The 13,208-nt window shown below is 37.2% G+C and overlaps 1 long non-coding RNA gene across 2 annotated transcripts in view; it reads left to right on the plus strand.

The window, feature by feature from the left end:
- The first annotated feature begins 9,730 nt into the window (after nt 1–9,730).
- LOC149048272 (uncharacterized) overlaps nt 9,731–13,208 on the plus strand; it is a 52,885-nt gene continuing 49,407 nt past the window's right edge. Inside the window, exon 1 of one of the 2 annotated variants that reach the window (XR_016184628.1) lies at nt 9,731–9,898. This is a non-coding gene — a long non-coding RNA (uncharacterized LOC149048272). The remainder of the gene's footprint in view (nt 9,899–13,208) is intronic. The other variant, XR_016184630.1, reaches the window with a different exon arrangement.

Below are 13,208 nucleotides of genomic sequence, written 5' to 3' on the forward strand. Positions count from 1 at the left end.
GTTGTACCCACTTCAGAGCTTGAGTTTGATCAAAACACAAACTCTCTTATTTGTTAACATTGGTATGTTGTATCAAAAAACACATTCTTAGCATCCTGCACTTTTGTGTGCTGTGACTTGCTAAAGGTGATTTCACCAGCTAAAAAGGTACAGACAACTTCATTGTGTAGGGCTGTGCCCAAAGATCAATAAGTATGTTTAAAAGAAGTCTTCCTCTTATAGCAAAATCCAAGCCTTGCATCGAAAGCCAGGCTTGCTGATGTAATCTCACATGATCTTTGAATGATATAATATTCAGGTAGAATTGAGAAATATCACTTGGGTTACATGTATATCCTTGGATATTTCCCAGTTTTAGCTGGCCACATGATGGTTTTTTCCTATGCATTTACATGATCATCAGCAAGCTAAAATTTTTGATGGTTTACAATCTGTATTATAATCCATCAAATAGTTTTGACGGTGCAGGATTGATCTAGATAAATCATGTGACTGACTGTGCCTCAGCTTAAAGTAACTCATGTCAAATACCATAAAAGTCTTTTTTTTTATTCTTTATTTCGTGTTGGGAGACATTTTTCCTGTTGTTGCAGAAGAAGGGAAATATTTTTTTGTTGATAGAGACATGGAGAACTCTGAAATGCAATAAACAATGAGTTGCTTGTAGATTATTTTGTCTTATACATTGCAAAAATATTTGATGATAATCACAAAAACTTCCATTTGGTGCAAAAACATACTTGTATAATTACTTGCCCTTGGACACTGTCTGTTTCTTGAAGTTCAAAGTTCACTTCTTGGAACATGTACATGTCCATGGACAAATATGGAAGCATATTTGCATGCCAAATGAAGGCTTAATTGTATAAATATACTTTTTTCCTAATCAATAATTCACATAATCTTGTGGCATTGCAAGATAGTTATGATACATCCCTTTATACATGTATGATAGTTATGATAGTGTGCAATTTATAAAAACATTCTGTACTATTCTGTACTCTGTGATGTGATGGAAGCCAATTACTGAGATATAAATGGAATATTTTTCCAATTCCTCCATATAGTTATGATAGTGTGCAGTAATAGTGTGCAATATTTTTCCTAGTAAAAGAAATGCAACATTTTCTGCATCCTTTTCTATGATAGCTATGATAGTGTGCAGTTCACAAAATATTCTAGACTACTCTTTACACTGGGTACACAATTTGTGTTGGAAGTTAATTACTGAGAAAGTTTTTTTCTCAGAAAATAAAGGGGTTTTTTGGGCTTGTGAGATACGGAAGGATAAGGTTAATGACCACACAGAGAAGTGGCTATTTTCTGGTGCTATAATCTGGAAATACAGGATGAAAATACCTGAGTTAGTTTTTTCTCGTTCTCACCATCATTTGGTTATGTAAATTGTTATTTTACCAAGTGATATAAATGCAATTTTTTCCCTTTACCCCTTTTTTACACATTAATATGCATATTATCCATACAGTTCCCTATACATTTTGTAAGGTGCTGACAAGGAGAATTTGTTCATTAATCAATTGAAAATCTTCTCTAGCTGGTGATTATTTTGTGTATTCTTGTAACCTTAATGCTTGATTCAGGGATGATATTGTAAGGAGAAATTAGATGGTAGTCACTTGTAGGGGTTAAAAGGTTGTAGCTTATATTTTTATATTTTTTATGCTTCCATGATTAATTAAAAAGTATTTACACTGTATACTTTGGAAACTTGAAGTAAAGTAGTGAGTTAAGATTATTTTGTAACATTTATTGTCTAGATGTCAGTTAATATACATTACTCAACATGAGAGGTGTTAGATTGTTCTTACAGTATTATTTCAGAAAGATTAAACCAAGGTTGTTTTAATTCCATTATTACCTCTTCAGACATAAGCATTTTAACCCTTTAACTCCCAGAAGTGACTAACATGTAACTTCTCCCTATAATATTTATACATTTTTAAGCAAACGGTTTATGAGAATACTCGAACTTATTAGGTTAAAGTTGTGTTCTTCATCTCACACCCAATTCTCATAACTAATTTACAAGGAATTGTGCAACAGCAAGAGGGGAGAATTAACAACCAGATCTTGGGAGTTAGTTATTCCGAGTTATATAAACAGAGGCTTATCTCTGTTAAATTCCTAGTTTGGGTTGCTAATCCACCTTAGTCTATTCCTACATCCTTTCCTTTCTCTCTGCCCGACTTTCATCAGGTTTATCTGACATTTCATCATTATCCATTTATGCTCCTGCGGGTGGAAGGAAAGATGAAAGGTAAAGTCATCCTAGGAGCCAGATCAAGGCCCGTCCGGCTGGACATTATGCCTGTTTCAATGCTATGAAGAAGGGTCTTACATGCCTTGAAAACCGTTGTGGTGAGAAATACTGTGATCTTCTCGGGTAGAGAGGAGGAAATGGTGATGTTAAAAGTATTATTTTTGTGGTAATTTGATTAATGCCGGGGTTCGAATTGACCACTGAAGCCGAAGGCATTCAAAAGTTCCAAAACATTCCGCTGACTTTTAAGCAAAAACAGGTTTTATTGTTGATGTCTAGGTAATATTGTATGTTGGCAAAGTGAAGTATGTCACTTTGCATCTCTAAGATCTATTGTTTACATGGCATTGGCAAAGCTGGGATCAGATCGCGGATCGGATCATGGACCAGATCACGGATTGTTCACAGTTCCAACAACTTAAATGTAATCTGTTTACCAATTCTTGCGTGCTTCACCATCGAAACTGACTTTTCTGCCGTTAAGTGTTCGTTTTCGCAGTTGGGGTTCAATATTCAAGTAAGATTTTTCTGTTCTTGAAAATCCTCCGTGGTTCCCCTACGATCTGATCATTACAGCATTGATTTATATATTTAATTCATAATGTTCTTTCCATCCATATTTCGATCCTGTAAATCGATCAGTGATCCTATCCGTAATCCGGCCTGTGATCCGACTGGTGATCTGGTTGTCGACGCCGATTGTCCTACCCGCTGCTTTGGCACTTAACACGAATCTCGGCCTTGATCATTCTCGCCGCTATGATCAACCTCATTCAATAATTTTGCAACATCAGCCTTACCATGGTACTGTACGAGCATCACACTCCTCGTGTAGCCTCTGGGTTGGTTGATCACAGACTGCATGCGTCCGCTTAAGATAAGGTTCATTTTCCTTTTTCCTGGATGGGTTAGCCATTGGTTGGTGTAATGTGTTTACAGTCCAATCTCCCAGGATGTTAAAATTTGCATTCTTACTTTCATTATTATTGTTTTCCTCCATTTTAGCGAGGACATAACGCGAAAGTTATAGATTATTAACTATCGGATTCTTATTAGACTGGTTCGCTTACATGTGCAAAATCAAGTTTTCTGTGCATAACTAAGTTATATGTACCGCGTGAAGTTTCCTAGTACTTTTAAGGAACAATAAAGTTTTGTATTGGTTTACAATACACTTTGAAAAGCGCCACTTTCTGGTTGTCTTTTTGCAGAAAGAAGTGTCTCGAAAAATCGAAAACTGCGAGCCGATGGTGCTTAAGACTTTGCTTAAGCGAATTTACGCCGAACTGATAAACAAACGTGAGGACTGTGAACCAAAAAGCCTTAAAGTAATGCTAGCATCGCTTGACCGTGTTGACAGGTACTTGAAGAATAAATTATGTAGCTGTTCTTTTGTAAGGGACAGAGAAATCAGTTCTCGTCTATTAGCGGTTGTTGAGTGGAAAAGCATAACAGCTTCGCTCGGCTGGCCGAGTAATTGCCCGGCATGACATAAGCCATCAGTTCTAGGCAAACTATAGCGAGCATTCAACTTGAATACTACTTTGCAAAACAGTCTCAGGGCACAATTGTTAAGTGTGACTATCCAAACATCAAGATTACCAAAATCAATTGATCCTTGTAAAGTGACTTGTTTTAATGTGACTGTATTATATCAACCCCTTCAACTGTGAAAAAGACAACGGCCTATTTTCTGGTGAAAGTGTAAGTTTCTTTATTTAATAAATGACCACTTGTAATATGTGACCACTTTCTTTGAGTACATATAAATTAAAGCAAATAGATAAATAAAAAATAAAAGAAAACAAAGCAGCATGAACATAAAAAAATTGAAAAGAATACTGAAATGAAATTTTAAAACCATGATTATACTGCTCATTCAAATTTCATTTGTGATGAAATATAAATTTCCTTGTAGAAGGACTAGGCCTTAGAGTTTCAAGCGTCGTAACCGCAAGATAGTGATATTAATGAAGTTTCTCGATAGTTAGCCATCCGCGAGCATGATACTGAGTAGGTGTAAACGCACATATTGCCTTCACTCTCTCTGGATTCCATAACGCAATGAGAAGTTCAGTCCACGTATATGATAGCTTTTTATCTGAGTTAAATCATGAAAGTCAATATCTGAAAAGTGGTTATCATATAGGGTTAACGACCAGATACATCGGTATGAAATAGATTACTGGATAACGTCTTCTGCACCGAAGCAAAATGTAAAGATATCGGTAATTGCTTATTAAAAAATTTTCCTGTGAGGTAGTTGAAAGATGGGTTAGCATCAAGCGTATCGTGAAACGGCGCGTTTTGAAACTCTTCTTTTCCCTCGTGCTCGTGTTCTGACTCTTTAATTTGCTACCAAAATCTAGCTGATTAATTGATTACTGTCTCGCAACCCAGTTGTAGTGTCACTCCTAGATACACTCGCAGATTCTTCATTCTTCAGTTAGGTTTGTACGACGGGGGGTGATAAAACGAGAGATCCTGGAACCGCGCTGGCGGCGCGCTCTATTTCATGTAAGCGACATCGTGTTATCCTAATAACTTCTAGGCTTGATGGAGAGTAGAGGGTCGAGCTAAGGTCGTTGACGATCGCTGGATGAAAGAATTTTTGTCCTGAGTGAGTTTAAAGGTCAGTATACTTTCAATTTACGTAATTAAAGCTATCTGTATGATTATAGGATAAAATTATTCGGCCAGTTTGGCTTATAATTCCCGTTGTCCTTGTTTATGTCATTGACGAAATCTCTTACTATTCAGCCAGATCGTATTATTTGTTAAGTTAAATGTCATGGTTCCGACAGAAAGACTTTTACACAAGCGATGAAAATGTGACCGTGAGCCTGTGTATTCACTTGTTTATCGAGGGTTTAGGAATCACAAAGCGTTACGTTGCGCAATTTTATCAGTATTACGGGTCTTTAGAAAGCCTCAGTAATGTGATATTTGGTTGAGATTTACGGCGTAGCTAGTCAAATTAAGTTCGTCTTCTGTTATCAAAACAGGTCTGCAAGGGGAATTGGTAAAGCAACAGGCAATTTTTTTTTGTAACCTTGAATATTAGATTATGCGTAATAGCCAGATATTTCCCTGATCCTTGATGCTTGAACACCCTGTTCTGCTAAATGTGCTCCCTTAGGATTCTTATTTAGATTGTGTGCAGTATAATAAATTGTCCCTAATGTTTGGTATTCATGTTATGCTGGCGTTTCTTACTGTATGTGTTTTAAAACTCACATGCCTACCTATCATTTTCCTCCTACCTAATTGCTATGTTCGTTTCTCTAATATTCTGAGTTTTTTTTTGTTCTGTATTTAGAGCTGTTTAAACATATTAAATTCACTTGCTTGTAATGTTTTGCTCCGCTTAGTGAAAAACGTATATAGGGAACATCTTACAACCAGGAAAATTGTTCACTGAATGAAAGGGTCATATCCCTTGAGTAAGTGAATGCAAAGATTTGCATTAACTAACATGATTTATTTAGCTTGAGTAACATTCATGCCAAACTTTTTACCTTGAACCAAGCAGGATGCAAGGGGAAGCTGATAGTGCTCTCTTCTCAATTGTGCTAAGAATTGATAGCACCATTATTAAGTGAAGGGGTCAGGGTGTAAATAAAGTTCTACTAATAAAAACCCTCAGCATAAAAGGCTGTGAAGTAAGTACCTAACTTCGACAACTGATGCAAAGTGTGATATTCAAAGGCTCAAATAAGCAGAGCATGATGTTACAAGTGATGAAATAGCTTTGCAAGTGCAAAATGCGAATGTGATTTTAAAAACTTTTTCAGAACATGTTATAAGAGATTATTGCAAAACTTTTCAGTGGTTTTATCAATGTTAGGCTGAGTTTAATCCACAAAAACCAACAGCTACCTTAAACTGGTTGTAGACATAAATTCTTACAATACGGGCTATTCTGTATATGCATGAGTTATGTTCATTACAACTGTAAATATTCTTGGAAACACCAGTTGAATCTTCAGCCTGTAGATGAATTGCAGTTAAGGGACAAATTTGGTGTTGTTTTATTTTTGACCTGTAGAGAAAATATTAAAGATATTTTAAATTTTCTGCTGCAGCATTTATTGTTTGCAGAAATCAGGTTTAGATATGCTTTGTGATTGTAATATGTGGACCTGTTTATTTGTGGAACATTATAAGAATTCAGTGAAAGAAGTCAGTTCATGTAACAGAAAGCCATGCCAAAGTTTAGTGTACCTTGGGTATGATCTGCTGTCAATCAGTGAAAGTATGTGACATGTTATCCCTGCAGTGGTCTGGATTCAAAATATTTAAATGAATTTATTTCAATATTTTAATAAATTTCAGAATATCATAATGATTCAGATCCAATTATTAAACAAGCATCACCTGTTACTCGTTACTACTGTTTCTTGAGGATTCTCCTTTTATACTCTGACAATGCTTCCATCTAACAATTTCTCTGAAAATAATCACTCAGTTTAAAAACTGCGGTAATTATAAGGGCCAATGAGAGCAAAGGAAAATATCACACGGAGCTAACGAGAACTCACAGTGAAAACAAGCAAACCGCCCAAAGCACGAAAAAACGCACGTGACGCAGTCGTCATTCGTTTAAGTTTTCTATTTGATTGCCTAAGAGAAGGGCCGAATTTTTCGACTCCAATTAAAGACCGCCGTGAAGCAGAACAAATACAATCCCGGAATTACTTTCGACTTTCTGTGGAAAACTGGTATTAAAATTACTGATTAGGAATGTATGAAACTTGCCACTTATAGGGATGCAGTTTTGACTCGCGAATTGAACGAAATCAAAACCTCTGTATTTGGTGCGAGTTGAGCCGATTTCGAATTAAAATTGTATAAGTTGTGTCGTCTTAGTGCGCGTCAGCTCTAAATGGTAGTGCAAAGTTTATCAAATTTTCTAGTTTTCGACAAGCATTTTCTGTGTTAATTTATCGATTATTTTCCTACATGTAATAGCGGGGCTCATGGTTAAAAACTGCGTCACTAACAACATAGTAAACTACTATTTGTCACATTAAACCAGAATGCACTTGTGTCGCATGCCTTTAACTGGAGCACTCTCCTTCTCTCCGTCATTTGCATTCCAACATGCCGATTGTCACACCGACTGAATACTCGGGAAAAATACATGTTGAAAGGCTAATTGAAGGGCCAAATGTTTTGCTGACGAAGATGTCGAATTTTGGCAAAGATTGAACTTCACAGGATGGCGAAAAATATTTGAATGAAAAGCTTAAATTTACCCTTGGAACCGTAAGAGTGACTAGCATCTAATTTCACACATTAAGGTCATGAGAATAAAAGAAATGGTCTCTAGGGAAGGAACCTTTTGATTGGCGAACAAATTCTCCTTGTCAGCACCCTAGGAAATGTAAAAGAACAGTGAGGAGAATGTGCATACTGATGTAAGGGTATAAAAGGTGATAAGCGTTCTATGGTTAACCAATTGTCGCGTGAAGTTGATAGGCAGTACTACTTGTGCATTACTTTGAGACAAGCAATAACTTCGTGTTTAGCGATTTCACCCGTTGTTGCAACATGGAAGTTACATGTAATTCCTTTACCTTTGTTTTTTTTTCCGTCTGTTTTACATACATGTTGGAAACAGTTGATAACAGTCTGTTTGAAAAATGGATTCCTAGTTGCCGTGCGTATATTCATTGATAGATCAAAAAATGAGGTCCAAATATGGAACGAACAAAAAAGTGGCACACGAGGCGAAGCCAAGTTTGTTACTGATCTTCTTTCCATACATTGACGTCTTGTGACTAATTACTGTCGGACCCACGGTAACATGGAATACACTTGTTTTATATGATAAATTGTAAAAGGCAAAATTTTGGTAACGGTGAGGTCATCTATACGTCTGTCCTCCAAGAGATCATAAGAAGGAACCAATCAAAATACGCGTACGATTCAGCTTATTATTATAAAAATTACTACTTGAATTTCTGTGTCTTTTTCTTTTTTATTCATACATCTTTTGCTACGTGCCAAACTCATTCCCGAACTTCGAAAGAGTAACCACTGGCACATTAGTAATGATTTCTACGTTATGATTGCCATGGAGCTATTTTATATTGCTCTGGCTAATCGTGACAATTATTGCAGTGATGCCTCCTCGATGCCGTAGATCTGATAAACAGCTTGTGTAAAGCGAACGGGTGCTAAAGGTGTACAGGTGGCGGGAAAAACGTCAAGTTACATCACAACAACTTTTATAACCCAATGACCGAGGGTTGATAGCGACGATAGCGCGGCGACGGTATGAAGAGCCTATTCACTAGCATATGGTAGCAATTTTGCCTTCATAAGTCTTATTCGCAACTCAATCATGATAAGAATTTGATAAGTTGATTCTCAATCAATTTTACATCGCGTGTCCGCCATTTATGCTTTGTGATTCAGCGTAAGCTAGCAATTCAGAGGGTCTGGTGGATTTTAGCCTTTGTTGAAGGATAGGTTAAAATATAGGATGAACAAAATAAGGGGAAATTGTGAATGCACTCGACCTATGCCAGTAAACGTTTTTAGTTGGTGTTATGAGCAACAAGGGCGCCAAAACAAGAACATTTGTTATGAGAAACGTTTTCATTTCATGCATGTTCCCTGAAAATGTTTTGTTGCGAATGGTGCTAGCATAAGTTACTAACTTTCTGAGAGATAAATCCTGAGACAGGAGGGATCATGCCATACATACACAAGGACGTAGGCGTGAGAAATGTGTATGAGTTACTGCCAATAGGTAGAGCTTACTTAACAAATTTCTTGATATCTTGATACTTCCCCTTTACAAAGGTCTTGTTTGAGAACGTGGTATATGAGCATTTTTTTCAATCTCTGTTTTTTTCGTTGCTATATTTCGATCTTGCTGCCTTATATTGCTTTACTTTTCAATTTTTACGAGGGTTTTTGCGTGTTTACGTGCGAGAGTGTCGTAGACTTGAGCGTGCCCGTCCCTCCAGGGGAGGGCATGGGTAAAAACCCAGACACTTTTGGTGATATTTCCTTCTAATTTATAATTGTATGATTAACTCACTTTATCATCGAACCCTCTTCCGTATTTTATTCACTGGAAGGAGACTAGGCACCGAAATATTGTCGTCTACCCAATTTCCTTTTAGTGCAGATGATTTTATGATGGGACCTGTTACGGAAAATGCAAAACTTCTGTTTACAGACTTTCCTTTTTCCTGTTCCCTTGTGGAGCACAACGCGTCGATGTGAATGCAGCTTCACATCAGGTCTGCCACATCCACATCAAGGAAAATGATGCGTCTATGCATCATCACTTTCTCAGCGAAAGAAGGCGGCAGAATTTTTGTTTAATTTTGTTTTAGAACTGTCAAAAGTGGAAAAATCATCTTCCGGTACATGTTTGAACAATTGAAACGTGTCATGTGACGTCACATCAATACAGTCCCAGACTTTCGACCATATTGTGCCATTTGATAAAAATCAGCCATAGTGTTCGTAAGCTAGTCTTAATGCTAGTCGTTCCATTTTCATGTTATATTGGATGGTTTGACGAGTATCTTCTTGGTTTATTAGGATGAACCAACAAGAAAGTATATTTTGGATATTTGCCCGTAACAAGGAAAGGTAGGAATTACTTTTATTCTATGTTTAACTGCTATTTTCTTAAAACTCTGGCTTCTCGTTTGTCGAATGCACTATCCGGAGGGCAAAGGCTATAGTCCACGCACAATATACCCCCTGTTATGTCACCATGTTGTGTTTTAGTCGTGTTGATTCGATTCAAGGTCTGATGGTTTGTAACTTGTAATTAGGGGTTTTACATCCAAACATCAATTCCGTTTAATGCGGTAATTCATTCGACGAAAGCGATTATAAGAATTAACAAAGAATCCAAGACTACTTGTAGACTGTAGTAATTTTGGCTCGACAAAAAAGTGAGGGGATATTTGACTTTCATTGCAGCCTGTTCACAGGCTTACCTATGCTCTTTCGATTCTTGTGAATCCTCATCTTGAGCTGGAGCGAAATAACGTATACAAACATAAGAAGGTGAGGTTGGAGGAAAAGAGATAAAGCGGTCTTTGGAATTCTTCGGAACGACTATTTTTTTTAGGTTTGCTTAAAAGCATTCGGTGGAGTGTGCTAATTTGCCGCACATTTTGTTATTTGTACATTAGTGCAACATCAAACGAAAAACGTTAATTACACCTTAAAACGTTCCTTCAACGGCGTGAGAGCCATCGAGTTAGGTATGTGGAGCGAAACAGTCCTAGAAAGCCTTAGATTACTAATATTAAAGAATGGAACAAGGTGGTAATTGCGGATGTTTTGTTTTGATTGTTTGGGTCTATTCAAGATCAACTACTTGATGGATACTGAAATTCCTCGATAGATGATTGTCAGTTATTTCAGTTTTAAGTGGGAGAATGTTTCCAAGGCAGGAACTCTTTGTATATTTTTAATAAATATTCTTACGGAGGGAAGCCTCCAAGCATATAGCACCCATCTCTAGTTAAACTCTTACGAATAATGGAAGATTACAAGGAACAAGTCGGTTAGTTAGCCGATTAAGCTACGTGGGTATGTGAATTAGCAATATTAAGGACTTAAAAGTATTCTCTCAGGCCGTAATGATATTTGAGAGCACATGTCGTTGTTGACTCATTGCAGGTGCTTTAAATCAAGCGTGACTAGAAAGTCACGAAAGCTTGAGTCTCGTGAGTAAGTTGTGAATACAAAGGAGCCCAGTGTGATTGTTCACCACAAATACATAACTAACAATGATGAGCTTTGTACAAAATGTGCAGACATCATACCAAGCTTTCTGGTATGCTCGAGTCGAGCTTTGTTGATACATTATGTTTGAATGATGATGCCCTATCACCTACCAACTGGTCGCCTAAAAAGCCTCATGGCTGGTTGAAAAATATTTTCGTTTTTCCTTGTCGGTTATTTGATTTCCGCTCTAATAGAGCCGCTAGCTGTGGCGATAAAACGATAAGATCATTTTAAGTTAGAGATAAGAATAGAATTGTGTTTCGTTATGGTCAGGAGACGGCGTCCTTTGTAAGAGGGTAAATTGCAAAACAATTTTTTTTGCCAGTTGCATTTTGTGTCTAGTTATGTTAAGTTTCGCCGGTTCTCTTTTGGTATTGATTGATTTTAACACCCTGTCAACACCATTTATAAAGTCAGTGATTAATAACCACCTGGTGGTGGGAGTTTTATTGTGGACAAAAATGCATTTCCTGTGAGAACCTAAAGGCCATGTAAATACTGTATAGACGATAACGGGTGCGAAGGCGCTAAAAAAAAAAACAGACAAGGAGGCTTCTATAGTGCTGCACTTTCTCATGCTGCATATTCTTGTCTACACAGAGCGCAGTAGAGACAGTTTATGTTGTTACAAACGTTGACGGGAGAGATTTTTAAAGTTGACCTCGTGATGACGGTGTTGATGGTGGAGGAGGATAATGAAGGCAAAAGGGTTAATCTTGTTACTTCACAGGATTGATCTTGTCTCAAGGCCGTTCAATTTAAGATATTTCGTTATGAATAAAACAAAAACGTTACGTTACGCTAATCCTCTTCTCAGAAGAAAGTTCTATTAGGCAACTCGTTGGCTACTTCTTCACGTGGTGTCATTGAATGAACATATTTCTTGGTTTGCTTGAAAGGAGTTACCGACTGGGACCCCTTAACCCCATTTGATAGTCGGAATGAAATTTTTTTTCGATGACCTCCTACAAATGAAGCAACATCTAGTAGCGAACACTGAAATTGTTACTTGAAATTTTAAAGCTACATGTAGGGCAGAGAGTAACGTACATTTCATTTCATACCGTCTGTAACATATGGGCGTTCCCCTCCCCCCCTCCCCCCCGTCCATCTTTTGCCCTCTTTCCTCTTGGGTTTTGTTTCAGTGGGAATTTGTGATAGTTATTTACATAATTAGGGCATTTATATTTGCATTGAGTTCACCGTAGGATACAACTGGGTAAGACAACAAGCTGGTGAACTCATGTACGTCGTCTTGTATTGTGGTAACGGTGGTTGTCCAAGGGAACTGTGAATTAGAAGTGGGCAAGTATCAGTCAATTGTATATGTTTATAAGGCATATAGTCGTGATTAATCTTTAGTCGATGAATTAGCTTTGAAAGTTTATAAATGCGTGAGCCTCAATATCCATCCAGTCATTCCTTTCAGAATAACACAAGAATAGTAGATGTGAATAGTCGCTCGGTTTCCTACAAAAATTAGACTTAATTTTTATTTAGAATTAAGGCATTATCGCAACCATAGTGGTGGTGTACCACTGTTTCCTGTAGGAAATTAATAGCATTTTTGTGCTGTGATGTGTAACGCAAACAAGCATTTTAATGCAATAACTTGAAAATCCTTTTCTTGTACACTTTGCCGAGTCAGAAAGTATTGGTATCTGCTATGTTCTCCGCGATTTAGGGAATGCGATGATATCACAACCCTTTCAACAGGTTCGATACAACACACGCAAAAAAAGAAAGCTGTTCACCTTTTCTGTATTCTTATATGTTTTTGAATTGAGGAACACTTGTGCTAAGATGGTAAATAGAGATTGTTTTGCTCTCAGTTTTACACTCACAAACCGGGTGTACGTTAAAGAATACTCTTAGTCATTAGAACGCTTGTGCAGATAGCTGAAACAAACATGTTTGATTCGATACGTTGACCCCCAGGGATGTGATTTTGAATTCTTTCTCTCACTGTGGACTTTTAACAAATGGAGGCTTTTAGTTTTCTTCAAACGACATATCAGCTTCTCTCAAAATCTTCTCGGTTTGGAAAAATTGCGGAAGAAAGAAATTTTATTCAATTTCCTTGATCTGCGAGTGTAGGGGGATATGACAGAGTAAAATCTTTCCCTGTAGATAAGTTGTGATTGTTTTCCCTTTG

The sequence above is a fragment of the Pocillopora damicornis genome, chromosome 3, assembly GCF_964200805.1.
Source record: "Pocillopora damicornis chromosome 3, jaPocDami1.2, whole genome shotgun sequence".
Taxonomy (NCBI): Eukaryota; Metazoa; Cnidaria; class Anthozoa; order Scleractinia; family Pocilloporidae; genus Pocillopora; species Pocillopora damicornis.